The sequence below is a fragment of the Macrotis lagotis genome, chromosome 2, assembly GCF_037893015.1.
Source record: "Macrotis lagotis isolate mMagLag1 chromosome 2, bilby.v1.9.chrom.fasta, whole genome shotgun sequence".
NCBI classification, from domain to species: Eukaryota; Metazoa; Chordata; class Mammalia; order Peramelemorphia; family Peramelidae; genus Macrotis; species Macrotis lagotis.
The window spans coordinates 129,162,903-129,182,624 of NC_133659.1; positions in this window are offsets into that span (position 1 = coordinate 129,162,903).

Here is a 19,722-nt window from a genome sequence, read left to right on the forward strand (position 1 = left end):
TGCTAGCTACTCTGCTCTTTCTACTTTTCCTCCTCAATGGAATAAACAAACAAACAAATAAACATGCATAGTTAATCAAAATAAATTCTCACATTGACTATGACAAATAGTGCATCACTTTGTATTTTAAGTGCATCACCACTTTGTCACGATAGGGGGATCATGCTTTTGCAACAAACTTCAGGAGTTCAATCAAAGTTGGGCAGGTTAGTGGCACAGTGGATAAGATATCAACCCTGAAATCAGGAGGACTTGAGTTCAAATCCAATCCTAGACACTTGATACTTTCAAACAATGTGCCCTCTTCTGACATTGGAAGAATAGTGAGAAAGGAGACAGAATGCAATAAGAATCATACAATTTAATCCCATTGCCCCACAAAATGAAAAAAAATCTTACTTTTTTATTACTTTTTTAAGTTGTTTTTCTTTACAATGTTGTTCCTGTTGTTGTCTGAAGCGTCATCACTTCACTCTGCATCAGCTCATACAAGTGTTTCCAGCTGTTCCCAAGTTGTCCATTTTGTCTTTTTTTTAAAGTGTAATAATTTCCATTACATTCATAAACATATATAATTTGTTCAGCTTCTTACCATTTGATACTCACTTCATTGTGTAGAGTTCTTTGCTGCCTAAAAAAGAGATGATAGAAATATTTTTGTGAGAGTTCTCTTCTTTATTTGGTTTCTTTAAGATCATAAGCCTAAAGGTGTATCCTAGGTCAAAGATTATGCACAAAGATTATGTTCTTTCCAGAGTGGTATTTTGCACCAGCAATGCAATGGTTTCCTTATTTGTAAAATAAGGAGATTTAATTAGTTAAACTTTGACATCTTTTCCAGTTCTTGATCTATGATCTTTCCATTTTGCTACTGCTTTCTCTTTGTTTTCTGGTTCTATTTATTAAGTAGATTTTTATTGTTATATTTTATTTTTACATTACCTAGATTTTTTTCAAGGAATGACTTCCCTTACCCTCCCAGAGAGCCTTTATTGTAAGTAACAATGTTAGGTTTTAAGCTGTAGCAAGAACATCTATGTTGGTATAAGTAGTTTCTTTCAATAGGCTGTCAATTGACTCAGATCCCTGGACAAGCATGCTAAGTTTATAGTAACAAGAGTTAATGTCTTTAGATCATCAAAAAACAATGTGATTCTTAATGCATTGTCTCCTTTACCACTATTCTGCCAGTGTCATTTTAAAAGCAGAAAAGGATTATCTAAAACTGGTGACCATTTTCTTTTTCTCTCAGTTTAATGGATTGCCACAGACAAAGGGGGAATCACCAAGGGGCTAGTTTGAGGTCAGTGAGCATCTCCATACTTTACTGGACTTATTTTTTGTAAGTCCACATAGTTGATTGATTGGACAGCTCTGAGGTCATTTTGTTCTTCTGAAATCGCTGGTTTATCATTTGATAAAATGCATTAGGGAATTGCAGAACAAAGAAATAAGGTTGTTGCCAACAAGAGGATCAGGAAATATTAAATAGCTGAGTTGCCTTTTAAAGAATAGATAGGGGCAGCTAGGTGATGCAGTGGATACTCCTGCCCTGGAGTCAGGAGTACCTGAGTTCAAATCCGGTCTCAGACACTTTATAATTAGCTAGCTGTGTGGCCTTGGGGAAGCCACTTAACCCCATTGCCTTGCAAAAAAACTAAAAAAAAAGAATAGATAGAAGCAAGGGATAGAGCATCAGCCCTAGCATCAAGGGAATCTGAATTAAAATCTGTTCTCAGACACTTGATGCTTACTGTGTGACCTTGGGCAAGTCACTTAACCCTGATTACCTCACATCCAGGGCTATCTCCAGTCTTCCTGAATCTTATCCACTTTTCCCAGATGAATCTGGAGGAGAAAGTGAGGCTAGTGACTTAGCACAGCACCTCCTTACTCAAATTCAATTCAAGGGTATATCATGGTATCACCTCCCTGCCATGATCTTCTTCAAGATGTTTGAAGGGCAAACATCATCATCATCATCATCATCATCATCATCATCAGAAGCTCCACAGGTAGAGATGGAGAGTAAAGGCATTTCAGACATGGAATCCTAATATCCTAAATATTTGAAATAGGAAGAGATTTTGGAAAACAACTGGTTCTAATCTTTCATTTCACAGATGAATCATTTCATCCATAAGGCCTAGAGAGATAAAGTGACTCATTCAAATAAAATAAAATAGGTGTGTGTTTGGGAAACATAGAGTGGTCCAGTTTTACTGAACCTTAGAGTGCATAATATGAGCAGAGGCTAGCATGATTAAGATGATACATGCTTTTTTTTTTAGATTTTCCAAGGCAATGGGGTTAAGTGGCTTGCCCAAGGCCACACAGCTAGGTAATTATTAAGTGTCTGAGGCCGGATTTGAACTCAGGTACTCCTGACTCCAAGGCCAGTACTTTATCCACTGTGACACCTAGCTACCTCAATACAGGCTTTTGAAGAGCCTTGAATGCAATGAATTTTATTTATTTATTAGCTCCCATGAATTTAAATATTGCTTCTGTGTTTTTCAGATCTCCTTATCTAGCCCAAATTTCTCTCCCAACCTCTAATCTCTCATCTCCAGTTGTCTATTGGACATTCCAAACTGTAGTCGAATGGACATGCTCAACACAATACTGACCAATAATGATCCCCTCAAATGGTTTCCTCTTCCTAACTTCCCTATTTCTGTTTAGGGCACTCCCTTCCATTCAATCACCCAGGCTAAGAAAATAGACACTATTTCACTTGTCACTCTCTCTCACACCTCATATCAAATCTTTTTTTTTTTTAGTTTTTTTTTTTTTGCAAGGCGATGGGGTTAAGTGCCTTGCCCAAGGCCACATAGCTAGGTAATTATTAAGTGTTTGAGGCTGGATTTGAACTCAAGTACTCCTGACTCCAAGGCCGGTGCTTTATCCACTGTGCAACCTAGCCACCCCTCAAATCTTTTTCTAAATGGATTTTAATTTTGTAACATTTTTCAAATGGTCCCCCCTCTCTCCTTTAATTTTGCCATCACCCTGTGTCCATCCCAAGCCTAACCTATTGCTAAAACTTTGTTGGTTTTGTTTCTCTTCACTCCAGTCCTTTCTCTTTTCAGTTATTAATCTTCTTAAAGAGAAGGCTTAACCATGTCAGGACCTCCCACCCCTTCCTCAATAAATTCCAGTGGCTCCCTATTACCTTCAATATCAAATATAAAGTCTTTTATTTGACTTTTAAAACTTTCATGGTCTTCCTGTCCTTTCCATTATTCTTTTTTTTAAGTTATTTTTTTTTGCAAGGTAATGGGGTTTAAGTAGCTTGCCCAAGGCCACATAGCTAGGTAATTATAAAGTGTGTGAGGCCGGATTTGAACTCAGGTACTCCTGACTTCAGGGTTGGTGCTCTATCTACTATGCCACCTAGCCACCCCCTTTTCCATTATTCTTATCCTTCACACCCTGTCATGTACTCTGATACAGTGACATTGCCCTCCTTGCTAATCCTTTCACAAGATAATCTATCTCCAAATTTTCTTTTTTTTCTTACACCTTGAATTTTATTTTTAATTTATTAAATAAAATATGAATTTCCTTAGCATAATAGAATAAAGATGATTGACATGAAACCACAAATATATTATGTATAACTTGTTATACCAATTAAATATAAAGTTATCATACATATTCCTTTTTCCCCTTTTATTCTACTCTTGACCTAGAGATGGCTACTATTAGATACAAATATGTAAATTTATGTAAAAAAATCATTTTATACTTTTCTCTTTTTAATTCTTTCTCTGGATGTACATAGTGTCTTCTCATGTCCTCTGTAGTTAAAATTGAATATTTATAAGTCAAAATTGCTCAAAGTTGTTCTTAAAACAATATTGCACTTACTGCATACAAAGTCCTCTTAATTCTGTTCATTTTTTTTTGCAAGGCAGTGGGGTTAAGTGACTTGCCCAAGGTCACATAGAAGTTCTACTTATTTTGCTCTTCATTATTTCAAGCAAATTTATCTATTGTCTTTCCCCATGCTTGGAATATTTGCTTTTCTCATCTCTACTTCCTGGCTTCCTTCACATGTCAGTTTAAAGTCCTACCTTTTTTTTTTAATGAGATGTTATTTATTTTAAGTTTTACAATTTTCCCCCTAATCTTACTTCCCCTCCCCCACCCCCACAGTTTTTACCTTGTTTCCATGATATACATTTTTCCAAGTTGAATGTGATGAGAGAGAAATCATATCCTTGAGGAAGGAACATAAAGTAAAAGAGATAGCAAGATCAGACAATAAGATACCAGTTTTTTTTCTAAATTAAAGGTAATAGACCTTGGTCTTTGTCCAAACTCCACAATTCTTTCTCTAGCTAGATATAGATGGTATTCTCCATCGCAGATAGCCTCAAATTGTCCCTGATTGTTGCAGTGATGAAATGAGCAAGTCCATCACCCCCATGTTGCTATTAGGGCGTACAATGTTTTTCTGGTTCTGCTCATCTTGCTTAGCATCAGTTCATCCAGGCTCCCTGAATTCCCATCCCTCCTGGTTTCTAATAGAACAATAGTGTTCCATGACATACATATACCACAGTTTGTTAAGCCATTCCCCAGCTGAAGGACATTTATTTGATTTCCAGTTCTTTGCCACCACAAACAGGGCTGCTATGAATAATTTTGTGTAAGTGATTTTTTGCCCTTTTTCATCATCTCTACAGGGTATAGACCCAGTAGTGGTATTGCTGGATCAAAGGGTATGCACATTTTTGTTGCCCTTTGGGCATAGTTCCAGACTACTCTCCAGAAAGGCTAGATGAGTTCACAGCTTCAGCAGCAATGTATTAGTGTCCCAGATTTCCCACAACCCTTCTAACAATGATCATTTTCTTTTCTAGTCATATTGGCCAGTCTGAGAGGTATGAGGTGGTACCTCAGAGATACTTTAATTTGCATTTCTCTAATTAGTAATGATTTAGAGCAATTTTTCACATTACTGTGGATGGCTTTGATCTCCTCATCTGTAAATTGCCTTTGAATATTCTTTGACCATTTGTCAATTGGGGAATGGCTTTTTTAAAAAATATGACTCAGTTCTCTGTATATTTTAGAAATGAATCCTTTGTCAGAAATACTAGTTGTAAAGATTGTTTCCTAGTTTACTGCATTTCTTTTGATCTTGGTTACAGTGGTTTTGGCTGTGCAAAAGCTTTCTAATTTAATGTAATCAAAATCATCTACTTTGTTTTTAGTGATGTTCTCCATCTCTTCCTTAGCCATAAACTGCTTCCCTTTCCACAGATCTGACAGGTAAACTAGTCCTTGATCTTCTAGTTTGCTTATAGTATTGTTTTTATTGTCTGAATGCTGTATCCATTTGGATCTTATCTTGGTATAGGGTGTGAGATGTTGGTCTAATCTAAATTTCTTCCATACTAACTTCCAATTTCTCCAGAAGTTTTTATTGAAGAGAAAGTTTTTTTAAAGATTTTATTTGAGTTTTGAGTTTTACAATTTTTCTCCCAATCTTACTCCCCCCCCCCCCCCCGCCACGGAAAGCAATCTGTCAGTCTTTATTTTGTTTCCATGTTGTACATTGATCCAAATTGAGTGTGATGAAAGAGAAATCACATCCTTAAGGAAGAAACACAAAGTATAAGAAATAACAAGATCAGACAATAAGATATCTTTTTTTCTAAATTAAATGGAATAGTCCTTGAACTGTGTTCAAACTCCACAGCTCTTTCTCTGGATACAGATGGTATTCTCCATTGCAGACAGCCCAAAATTGGTCCTACTTGTTGCACTGATGGAATGAGCAAGTCCATCAAGGTCGATCATCACCCCCATGTTGCTGTTAGGTTATACAGTGGTTTTCTGGTTCTGCTCATCTCATTCAGCATCAGTTCATGCAAATCCCTCCAGCCTTCTTTGAATTCCAGTCCCTCCTTTTTACTAATAGAACAATAGTATTCCATGACATATACATACCACACTTTGCTAAGCCATTCCCCAATTGAAGGACATTTACTTGATTTCCAATTCTTTGCCACCACAAACAGGGCTGCTATGAATATTTTTGTACAAGTGATGTTTTTACCCTTTTTCATCATCTTGAAGAGAAAGTTTTCATCCCAACAGCTGGACTCTTTGGCAGATTACTATAATCATTTCCTGCTATTGCACCTAGTCTATTTCACTGATCCACCACTCTTATTTCTTAGTCAACATCAGAGAGTTTTGATGACTGATGCTTTATAATATAATTTTAGATCTGGTAAGGTTAAGCCACCTTCTTTTGCACTTTTTTTCATTGAATCCCTGAAAATTCTTGCCTTTTTAGTTCTCCATATGAATTTACTTACAACTTTTTCTAACTTCTTAAAGTAACTTTTTGGAATTTTGATTGGTAGGTTATTAAACAGGTAGTTTAGTTTTGGTAGAATTGTCATTTTAATTTTATTAGCTTCACCTATCTATGAGCACTTGATGTTTGCCCAGTTATTTAAATCTAATTTAATTTGTGTGAGAAGTACTTTGTAATTGTTTTCAAAAAGTTTCTGAGTCTGCCTTGGCAAATAGATTCCCAGGTATTTTATATTGTCTGAGGTTACTTTGAATGGGATTTCTCTTTCTAGCTCTTCCTGCTGTATCTTGTTAGTCATATATAGAAAATTGAGGATTTATGAGGGTTTATTCTATATCCTACAACTTTACTAAAATTACTGATTGTTTCCAGTATTTTTTGGGATGATTTCTTGGGATTTTCTAGGTATACCATCATGTCATCTGCACAGGGTGAGAGTTTTGTCTCTTCCTTCCCAATTTTAATTCCTTCAATTTCTTTTCCTTCTCTTATTGCTGAAGCTAACATTTCTACTATGGTACTGAATAGTAATGGTGATAAAGGGCATCCTTGTTTCACCCCTGAATGCCTCTAGTCTCTCCTCGTTGAATATAATACTTGTTGATGGTTTCAGATAGATATTGCTTGTTATTCTAAGGAATAGTCCATTTATTCCTACAGTCTCTAGTGTTTTTAGTAGGAATGGGTGCTGTATTTTGTCAAAAGCTTTTTCAGCATCTACTGATATAATTGTATAATTTCTGTTAGGTTTGTTGTTGATATAATTAATTATGCTAACAGTTTTCCTAATATTGAACCAGCCCTGCATTCCTGGGATAAATCCTACTTGGTCATAATGTATTATTCCAGTGATAACTTGTAATTGTTTTTATTTTTTTAGGTTTTTGCAAGGCAAATGGTGTTAGGTGGCTTGTCCAAGACCATGCAGCTAGGTAATTATTAAGTGTCTGAAACTGCATTTGAACCCAGGTACTCCTGACTCCAGGGCCGGTGCTTAAACCACTATGCCACCTAGCCGCCCCTTCCCATAGGTTTTGATATGTTGTTTCATTATTGTCATTATCTAGGATAAAATATTTAATTTCTATTATTTGTTGTTTGATCCACTCATTCTTTAAAATGAGGTTATTCAGTTTCCACTTATTTCTGGGTCTATGTCTCCCTGGCCCAATATTGCATATGATTTTTATTGCATTATGATCTGAGAAAGATCTATTCACTATTTCTGCATTTCTGCAGTTGATTATTAGGTTTTTATGCCCTAGTACATGGTCAATTTTTCTGTTAAGTGCCATGTACTGCAGAAAAAGGTATATTCCTTTCTATCCCCTTTCAATTTCATCTATAAATCTATCATATTTAGGTTTTCTAAGAATCTATTTACCTCCTTAACTTCTTTCTTGTTTATTTTATGATTTGATTTATTGAAATCTGAGAGCAGGAGTTTGAGGTCTCCCACTAGTAGAGTTTTGCTGTCTATGTCTTCTGTAGTTCTTTCAGCTTCTCCTCTAAGATCTGGATGCATACATATTCAGTATTGAAATAACTTTATTGTCTATGGTACCTTTTAGGAGGATATAGTTTCCTTCCTTATCTCTTTTAATGCTATCTATTTTTGCAGCTGCTTTGTCTGAGATAAGGATTGCTACCCCTGCTTTTTTTACTTCAGCTGAAGCAAAATATATTTTGCTCCAACCTTTTACCTTTTACTCTATATGTATCTCCCTGCTTCAAATGAATTTCTTATAAGCAGCATATTGTAGGATTCTTGTTTTTAATCCACACTGCTATTTGCTTCTGTTTTAAGGGAGAGTTCATCCCATTCACATTTAAAGTTATAATTACTAACTCTTTATTGCCCTCCATGCTATCTTCCCTCTGTTTGTATTTTCCCCCTTCCCCCCCTTTATCTATATTCCCCAGTATTTTGTTTTTGAATACTGCCACCTTCAGTGTCTTTGCCCTCCTATATCTACTCTTCCCCTTCCTTTCTCCCTTCCCTTTATCCCTTTTCCCTTCCCTTCCTTCCATTAGTTCCCTTTTTTCTCCCCCTCCCCTTTTCCCCTTTTAATACTTGAAAGGTAAGATGTTTTTTTAAGTGAACTGAGTGTGTGTAAGTTAACTTTTAGCCAAGTCTGATGAGAGGAAGATTCAGGTGTTTCTCATCTCTTCCCTTCTTCCCTCTATTACCATAGGTCTTTTGTACCTCTCAATGCAATGAGATTTACCCCATTCAATCCCCTCCCTTCCTGTCACCTTTTTTTAAGGAGGAAGTGTTTTTAAATCATTCTATCTAAGTCATAGAAAATCCTGAGTATCCATCACTTCTGGCTAAGTATAGTCTCTCTAATAGAGTTACAATTCTTGAGAGTTATTAGAGTTAAAGTCCTACCTTTTTCAAGAAATTTTCTAGATCCTTCTGGATGCCTATGCCTCCCTTTGAGATTATCTGAAAGTTAGCCTGTACATATATGGTATGTTCATTATTGTCTGCATATTGTCTCCTCTATTAAATTGGAATCAACTTGAAGGCCTTTTACCTTTTTGTTTTGTTTTGCCTTTTTGTTTTCTCCCCAGTACTTAGCAAAGTGTCTGGCTCATAATAGGCACTCAATAAATTTTTAAAATTTAATTTGACTTGACTTACTGTGTGATATTTCTATTTCTGTAGTCATAGTAGATGGTTATTAAATGTTTATTCTTGATGATCACACATTGGAGCACACAAAAATACCCCCTGAAAATCTGAAGCTTTTGTTGTTGATCAGTCTTTTTAGTCATATCTGACTCCTCATGACCCCATTTGGTGTTTCTTGATAAAGATACTGGAGTGGTTTTCCACTTCATTTTCCAATTCATTTTTTTCCTTTATAATTAAGGAACTGAGACAAACAGGATTAAGTGACTTGTACAGGGTCACAAAGCTAGTGTTGGAGGTCACATTTGAACTCATGAAGGAAGATGAGCCCACAAGCATTAAATAACTGTTCAGAGGTCTAGAGCTTTTTTTGATGTGAGTCTACTGAAAAAAGTCCCTGGAAGCTCCTTTGATGTCCTAGTCTCAATTTTGTGAAATACTGACAGAGACAAATGATCTTGAAGTCATAGGGGAAAGTATTAATTTTTTAAATAAAATTCATTCTATCTATCTAATCCATCTAATAAAATATCATTCTATCTCAAGAAAAAATATAATCAATAAGAGAAACTAGATAGATCCAGAGGACAAATAATGCAATCAAGGTGGTAAAAGGAAATCAGTAGTACCATAATTAGCAACTTTGAGAGGCAAGCACCATAAAACACATTTTCAAATCAGTTTTAAGGCAAAAATCTATTGGAGGGCAGAGCAGGAGAATTTGGGACATGGAAGCATCTAGGAAGAAATAAAGCTCTCCAGAGCTCACAAAGCTGGGGAGGCTGCCAAGGGTAGCTTGGTCAGAGCAGATTCATTAAGAATCTCACTTGGGGGGGGGGGCAGCTAGGTGGTGCAGTGGTTAGAGCACCAGCCTCTGAAGTCAGGCCATCACTTTGGACCTCTGTTCAAATCCCAGCTGAGGTACTTTGTAATCACCCAGCTGTGTGACCTTGGGCAAGTCACTTAAACCAATTGCCTACAATGTCAAAAATCAATAAAGTTTGTTATTTAAAAAAAAGAATCTCACTTGGGATGTGCTATCTGGTAGTTTACTATTTTAAATAATCATTTCAATTAATTAAGCACTTGGGCTCAGTTGTTTTCTATACCGTTTTCCATGCTTGGAATACTCTCCCTCCTTAGTCTCTTTGGATTACTTTATATCCTTACTAAAATCCCATCTGCTACAAAAAAGCCTTTCCTGATTTCCCTTAATTCTAGTGCCTTCCTTCTATTGATTCATCTCCAATTTATTCTGAATACATCTTATTTGGATATAGATGTATATAAATGTATATGATACATAATGTATATAAACATCCTGTTTATTTCATATTCTCTCCCATTTGACAGTGAACTCCTTGAGATCAGGGGCTATATTTTGCCTTTCTTTGTGTTCCTGGCTCTTTGCCAAGTATCTGGCACAAAGTAGGTGATTAATAAATTTATGTTGATTGACTGACTAAATTTTGGTTTCCTAGAATAACATATTGGTCACCCTAGAATTGCCATGACTCTGGGCACTATCAGTGGGACCAGATAATTATCACAGAATTCTATAATTTGGAAAAACAAAAACAAAGATACATATATAGAAATAATGGGAAGTTTTGATGGAATATAAACTTTTCATCAAACACTAGAAGCTTATACGAGGTAAATTTAAGAATTTCAAAGATAATACTATTTCACATAGTGGGTAGTAAACCTAATGAACTCATTATCTAGGACAGAGTCTGTCTTTTTTAACCTTTATATTTCTCCTGGTACCCATATAGTATGTTACCTGCAATAAGAATTTATATTGAATTAATGAACAAATAAATTCTCCCAATTGCTGTCATAGGCTGAAAATATAAAATGTGTATCTTGAAAAAAATTAAATAAACTCATGGCAAGCAGATTCCTAATGAATTGCCAGGGAAAATTATGGTGTTTGGGGGTATAACCCTAGGCCATGCAGCTGATAGTAAGGAATGCCCATGCCCTTTCACATGTCCCTGCATATCCACTGTCAGAGACAGAACACTGGACTAACCTTACAAGCTATGGGACTTTCTTCCTATGGTAATTTTCATTTACATCTTCATTTTCTGGGTTTTTAACCACTATTTGATTCTCTCAGTTTTCTCTAAATGAATGAAAACATTTGTTAGTATAAAAAGATCTAAGACAAAAGCAACACTTTAGAGCAAAACAAATGGGCCTTGAGATAGAGAATGGTTTTGTACATCTAAAATAGTTTTTTAAAATTATAAACCCAATAATCATCAAGAAAGACAAATAATCAAATAAATGTAATCTTTCCAAGTATAATTTTGGTATAGGATCTCTTCTGGGTGGTGGAGCATCTGTTTGAGATTGGACAGAGCTGGTGAGAGTTAGAGAAAAGTCAGTCTCTTATTTGAGACTCTTAAGGCTCTTTGGACTCCTCAATTATTTCAGATGCTTATGGATTGTTGAGTCCCTTTCTGGACTTGCTTAACCTTTACCCAGGCTAATGTTGAAGGGACGGAGAAAAAGAGACAAGAGACACAAGTTCTCCCTGTACACCAAGATCTCCATCAAGATCTCTGTTTATTAGACCAAATACAAGTGCTTAAATATCCTCCCCAGTACCTGGTCCACTCCCACTCCCATAGCACTCTACAATCAACCAGTAAATAATGCACTGGTACTAGAGGACACCAGGTGATGAAATTTCACAGTATTCCTACACACAACAGTCCCTAAGAATGACTTCTAACTTTAAGAGAGAAGATGGATAACCCAAGCCTACTTTAGGTTACTGAAGGGAGAGTAAGCTCCAGGAAGAAGCTAAAATGAAAGGGACCAGCAGTTTCTATCATGTCCCTATTTCTATTTTACTAAACTAGAGACTTCAGGGAATTTCCTTCCAGGTTCTCTCTCTCTCTCTCTCTCTCTCTCTCTCTCTCTCTCTCTCTCTCTCTCTCTCTCTCTCCCCTCCTCCCTCCCTCCTCTCCCCCTCCCCTCACCCCTGTCTCTTTCTCTTTGTCTCTCTTTTTCTCTCTCATCTGATATATATTCCATCTATATTTTCTCTGATTTTTGTTTTATTATTAAGTTGGATAAATGTTCTTTGTGGAATTGGCATTTGGTGGGAAGGGAATCAAATCTTGGACATGGTGTTTGGATCCATTCTATTAATGGTGGTCAGTTTAGTTTGAACCTGAACATCCCTTTTCACTGTAATTCTAGCCCAATATCCGCCCCCCTCTCTCTGAGGAAAGCCTCTACCCTCCAACCCCTCTCTTTCAGGAAATAAAGAATCCCTTGGAGAGGGCAGGGATGGAGAAAACGTTAGAATGTCTATTTTGTCTCCTTTTGAGCCTCACAATGACACCCCCTTGCCACATGGAGGGGCAGTCTTGATACATCAGTAACACTAAATACAGAATAGAATCTCAGGTTAATTCATGGTAACAGAACAAAGAGAAAACAAAGCAACCCCCCCCCCCCCAAAGAAATCCATTAGACTATGAGCTCTTTAGCTTTCTTTGTATTCCTAGTACTTAGAACAGTGCCTGAAACAGACACTTGTTAATACTGGTTGAGTGGTCAACTCTACATTTGTCCTCTTCTCTCAGACCCCTTTATTCTTTTTCTGTTTGTTTGTTTGTTTTGTGTTTTTGCAAGGCAATGGGGTTAAAAGACTCGCCCAAGATCACACAGCTAAGTAATTATTAAGTGTTTGAGGCTAGCTTTGAACTCAGGTCATCCTGTCTCCAGGGCTGTATCCACTGCCATCTAGCTACCCCTTTGTCTCATATTTCAATGAACAATTTGAGACCGTTCACAGAGAACTCTGTCTTTTCTTCATCTCCTAACATTTGAATGCATTCTGCTACTATCTTCCTTCACCCCTGTCTCACATGAAAAGTGTCCTCCTTCTTATTAAGGCAAACCTCTACATTCACAAATGATCCCATTCCAACCTATCTTTCTCAGCAGATTGCCTCCACTGGTGTTGCAGAATTCAGGAAGAGCTGAATTCAAGTCCAGCCTTAGACACTTACTAGCTGTGTGATCCTGGACAAGTCACTTAACCTCCATTTCTTCTACTGAAAAAGGAAGATAAGAATAACACCAACACTGCAAGGTTCTTGTGAGGATCAAATAAGGTAATATTTGTAAAAAGCACTTAGCATAATATCTGGGACAAAATACTTGTCACCACTTGGTAAAGGTGCTAATTACATCATGCTTGGACTACTACAATACCTGTTGGTTGGTTTCCCTGCCTTAAGTCTGTCCCTCCTTCAGTCCATCCTTAACTCAGATGTTAAATTTATCTTACTAAAGAGCAGGTTAGACCATGTTACCTCCTCTTTTCCTATTCAATAAATTTCAGTGGCCCCCTGTTGCTTCTAAGAACAAATATATAAAATTCTTGGTTTAGCTTTTAAAGACCTTTTGGCCCCTTTTTATTTTTCCAATCTGATAACACTTTGCTATCTTCCACATTTATTCAGCAGAAGTGGCTTTGTTGCTGTTTCTTGAACAAGACTCTTCATCTCCCAACTCTGAGTCTTCTCTCTCTCTCCCTCCCCTTTCCTCCCCCACTCTTTATGGGCATACACATATGTAATCCCATAGAAAAATAGCAGAAGAATAAAAGTAAATATGGAAAGACATATGTCAAGAGATGTAAACTGAGATCAGTCAAACTGATTTCATATATATATATATATACACATATGGGTATATATATTTTTATATGTAAACAGTCTGATATATAACCTCCTATCAATTCCAACTCTTCAAGTCTTGTCTTCTGCAAGAAGTTTTTCCTATTCCTTTTTAAATTCTGTGCCTTTCTTCTGAGACTTTCCCAGTTTAATCTGTCTATATCTTGTATGTACAAACCTACTTGTACATCTCTTGTAACAGATTCCCTTTATTACCCCAACTGTTTGGGGTAATAAATTCTTGTTAAATAAGTCTCTGTTTCTTTCCAATCCTAGTTGAATTTCTGTGACGAACAGCATCATTTTCCTTTTATAGTATATTAATTTTGCTATATTAAATCTATATTCTATATGTTCTATAGGTTCTATTAAAATAGTTCTATTAATAATCTAATTCTATAAATTCTATATTAATTCCTTGACATATCTTTCTTATTTACTTTCTTATTTTGTCATTTTTTATGGTACTACACTATTTCATTATGTTAATACTTTTTTTTCAGTCAAATGTGACTCTTTGTAAGCTCATTTGGGATTTTCTTGGCAAGGATGTTGGAGTAGTTTGCCATTTCTTTCATCGGTCCATTTTACAGATGAGGAAACTTAGGCAGTCAGGGTTAAGTGAATTGCCCAGGGTCACACAGTAAATTTCTGAGATTGGATTTGAACTCTGGTCTTCCTGACTCCAGGTCCAGCACTCTATCCATTGCATTACTTAGTTGCCCCTTACTGTAATATATCACAATTTATTGAGCCACTGAAAGTAGACATTAAAGGCAAGTTGCAGGTATTTATGAAGAATCAATGTTCCCCCCCCGCATTTGTATATTCTTCCTTTGTTTATTCCAATAAGATTTATCATCCAAATTTCTCAGATAGTAATGATCATAACAGCCTGTCTCTTATTTTAGAATATGAAGATGTGATCCTATGTCAAGACTATTGATTCATCAAGTGTTCCCCATTAAAAGCTACTGGATAATGCTATGCAGGTGGACAAGGACAGCTTTCCTAAAGCTTTGCATCAATTAATAGGATTATACATCTAGAACTGGATGCCATGGAATCTAAAACTTTTATTTTGCATATAAAGAAACTGAAATCCAGGAGTCAGTGATGCTTTTAGCTGCATTTATATGTTCTGTTTTTATGAATAGTGACTGACACCACTACTCTCTTTACCCATTCCCAAAATAAAATAGGAAAAAGATTATTTTTGACCTTAAGGATGAACTTTGATGGACATTTCTTTATTGCATTTTATTAGCCATCAAAATTCCTACTCTTTTTTTAAAGGGTCTACCATATCTTGCTTTAGAATGTGACACTTCAAGTCACCTCTGATCTATAAACTCCCTCCTAATACTAGGATTCAGATACAGTTTTGGAAGGATTCCATAGCATCTCAGATTGTTGCTGGGTCCTGTGGTTATCACTCCCCTTCTTACTTGTTTTTTTGGTTTGTTTTTTAACTTTTGGCTGGACTGTGACAGAATGTTGAAGATGAAGATTATAACGGGCTTATTAACTGGTTAGTATGGAAATTATACCATTTAGGTCTCAAGTTTGGGCATAGTCCCCTAGAATTGAGGTCCTTTCTACTCTGATATTCTAGGATATATGAATCAGAAAATATACTCATCTAGAGAGTCCTAGAGAAAGACCAAAAATATTCTAGTTCATTTCTGTTTCTTTTTTAATAATAAATTATAATTACATAAAATATATAAAATTATATTGATTATATAATTATGTGATAAATTATATTAATGTTATATAAATTATGTATTGAATGATATATAATATAATTATATTGTCCATGTTAATATATTATTAATAATATATTAAATTATGCATTATAGTAAAATTATATATCATCATCATTATTATCCATGGGATATTGTAAATCAGAGTAATCCCCTAATTTGAGGAGTTTGAGGGCAGTAGGAGGAAGCACCTAGCAATCTGGTGGTTAAAAAATTTAATCAATACTGACTTGCAAAACCTTCCTCCTCATACTCCCATCTTCCTCTTAAGACTTCCCTAAGTTATTTTGGGTTTTTTTGTGATAATTATTATTTGCCCTATAGTTATCTATCAATTGCTATTTCTAATGGTCTGTGTTTCAGGTTTTGATGGTCAAGAATTCTGCTAGTGTTCATTTTAGCCAGATTTATTATGTATAAAAATGACAGGTATAAAAATATTCATTGTAGTATCTTTTGTAATGGCAAAGAGGTGGAAACAAAATAACTACTCATTGATTAAGGAATATGCAAACAAGTTGTACCATGAATGTTATCATTCTGTATGTAATGATAATTCAGAGAAGCCCGAGAAGACTTACATGAATTGATGCAGCAAAAATAAACAGAATCAGGAAAAACATATATATATATATGTATATATATATACATGCATAAATAAATGTATATATAATAATGTAAATGTAAAGAAAAAATCAAAACTGAATGCTCTGCAGTTATAATCACCTAGCTTGACTCTAAAGAAGAGATGAGAAATGCATATATTTCCTTCTTTGCTGAAATAAGGTACATGAGTTTGGCAGATAACCATATACTGTCTGGTTCATTGATGTGATAGTTTTTCTGGATTACCTCCTCCCACTTTTTTTATTCAATGTTACTATTCTTTCCCTTACATAGGGGTAGTAGAAAGTGGGGTAGTGAAGAAGAGGGATTGGAAATATATAAAACTTTAAAAACTAGGAAAGGTTACTTCATAAAATGGTCTGCTGTAAGACTTGCATCATTAGCCTTTCTGCTTCCAACTTGGGAGAAAATAATGAAAATAATAATAACATACATGATAAATACTTTATAAAGTTGCCATCACATACATTATCTCATTTGATTTTCACAACACTTCTGTGATACAGTAGGCATAATTATTCCATAGAACAGTGGTTCTTAACTTAGGGTCTATGAACTTGTTTAAAAATATTTTGATGACTATATTTCAATAAAATTGCTTTCCTTTGTAACTATATATTTTTATTTAGTATGTTATTTCCCCCAGTTATATGTAAAACAAGTTTCACATTCATTTTAAAAATGTTTGAGTTCCAAATTCTTTTCCATCCTCTCTTGCCTCCTTCCTCCCTGCTCCTTGAGAAGGATAGGAATTCAATATAGGTTATACAGGAGTAGTCAAGCAAAACATTTCCATAATAGTCAGGTTGTAAAGGAAAACATTTAAATAAATTACATAAATAAAAATAAATAACTAAGAAAAATAAAGTATAAAAGTATTTTTCAATCTATATTCAGATGCCACCAGTTCTTTCTCTGGGGATTGATAGCATTTTTTATCATAAGTCCTTCAAAAGTTGTCTAGGATCATTGTATTGCTAAGAATAACTAAGTCATACACAGCTGATCATCTTAAAATAGTGCTGGTACTTTGTGCATAGTATACTTCACTTTGCATAAACTCAGGTAAATCCAAGTTTTTCTTACTATTCAACATTTCCTATAGCAGAATAAATAGTATTCTATCATAATTACATATGAAAATTTGTTCAGCCTTTCCCCAACTGATGGCATTCCCTCAATTTCCAATTCTTTGCTACCAGAAAAGAGCTGCTTTAAATGTTTTTGCAAATATAAATCTGTTTCCTTTTTGTCTTTTCTCTCATTTGGGATACAGACCTAGTAATGACATTGCTAGTTGAAAGGGTATGCATGGTTTCACAACCCTTTGGGCATAGTTCCAAACTGCTCTACAGAATTGTTGAATCAGTTCACAATTCCACCAACAGTGCATTAATGTCTCATTTTCCCACATTCCCTCTAGCATTTGTCATTTCCTTGTCCTATTTTACCAGTCTACCAGGTAGGATATAGTATCTCAGAATGGTTTTAACTTGTATTTCTTCTATTAGCAAGTTAAAGAATTTTTTTTTCATATGGTTATAGACAGCCTTGATTACTTCATCTGAAAACTGTTCATATTTTTGGATTAAATATCAGTTGGAGAATAACTCTTAACTTTATTAATTTGATTCAGTTCTCTATACATTTGAGAAATAAGACCTTCATCAGCGAAAACTGCTTCAATTTTTTTATAGTTATTATTGCTAACTGCTTTCTCATCATCCGATTCTCCCCCTCCACCCCCCACCATTTATTCTTTTCTCTGTGTGTTTACCCTGTACATCCTCAAAAGTGCCCCTCTCTTCTCTTATCCTCTTCCCCTCCTACTTTCCTGTAGGGTAAGATAGATTTCTATGCTCAATTGAGTGTATATGCTCTTCCCTTTTTGAGTCAATTCTGATGAGTCAGATTCATTCCCTCTGCCCTGTCCCCCCCTCTTCCCCTCCACTGTAAAAGCTTTGTCTTTCTTTATGTGAGATAATTTACCCATTCCATCTCCTCCTTTCAATTTCTCCCAACACATATAACTATGCCTTATTTTATACTTTTAAAAACATTATTTTGAGAAAGCCTCCATAAGTGTCTTCATATTGCTAAAGGGATCTGTGTCACCAAAAAAATGTTAAAAAACTATAGAATTTTTCTTCTTGAAGGAACCCCCCACAAGACATCTCATTCAATCCCATTTACAGATGGGTAACCTGAGTGAGAAAGGCTTCTTTCCAGTTCCAGTTATCCAAACTATCTTTCTGAGTATAGGTTGTGGCATTATTTGTTTTTATATCATCCAATTCCATGATTTGGCCAAATTCAAGGATAGTAAGTGGAATAGACTGAATTCTAACCTATACCAATCTATTTCAATTCCAATTACAATGTCTGATTCAGGAATCAGTGCTTTTCTAATTTCACCATACAATTTTGGATCATTTCACCACACCATGCTGCTACTATTATATAACTATTTTTATTTTTAATGTACATTTAGATGAGGTTACAGGGAGTAAAAATTCTATATTTTTCATTAAAAAGTACTTGATAACAATTTTAGACCACTTGTTAAAAAATCTTGTGCAACTAAGCATATGGTTTAGTTCCATAACTTAAAAAAATACTAAAATTCTGGAAGGACAAAGGACAGGCAGAGAAGAGAGAAAGAAATAAGAATAGGTAAGAAGGAAAAGCGATTATCAGAATAAATTGTGGTTCAGAGTCTATAAGTGGTAACAAAGGAAGAGAAATAATAGTGGTAATATCTGGCCTCCATAAAATTGGATACAACATTAATCTGGTGAGTTACACACTCATTAGATGGAGATAAACTAGGCACTTAGTTGTTCAAGATTTTCGACAGGATGCCTGAAATTGTTATTCAGATTGGAGCACTCTCTCTATGCTCATTAAAAAAATATCTATCTTTCACATCTTGATGGAAGCCTCTGTCCCCATAGCCTCATCTGCCTGAGCTATCCAGAAATAATAATAGTTGTATTATGTAATAATAATATTAATACTAATGTACAACACCTGTCTACCGAGACTCTCAGAACATTTTGCCTTCCATTCTCCTTAACTCATGAGCCTAAGGAGGACTGAGTGCCAACCAGGAGAATTGGGATTTAGACCTGATTGTGGAAATCAGGCTATTTTGAAATTGAGGTTTCTACCATTAATGTACCCCTCAAGCTTTTGAATAACATGATTTCCCCCTGAAATAGCAGCTGCCTTTTAAGCAGCATTGTTAAAATAGATGATAAATCTCCAGGTGTGGAACGAGCCAAGGCATAGAAGCAAAATGTGGCATTTGAACAAAGGCTCATTGTTTGCAATCTGTTTACAGCTTCTGTTTAACATGTGCTATTAATAGGAAAGCCATTTAATTTCCTAGGACTCTGCCACACTTACAGGAAAGTGGCATTGAGAGCCAAATGGAGAACTTGGTTTGGAGGATGACAGAACATTATGTTGAACTACTCAGCATAAGGTTCTCACTAAATTGTGAAGTCTGTTGGCACTGGACTCCTGCTCTGTTTACTTCTCCTCTTGCAAAAGGCTTCATTGCCAGATCGGGGTCTTCATTGGCTGGATCCAGGCTACTTTGCTCAATCTGGGCAAAGGCCATTCTTTCACAGTCTGCAT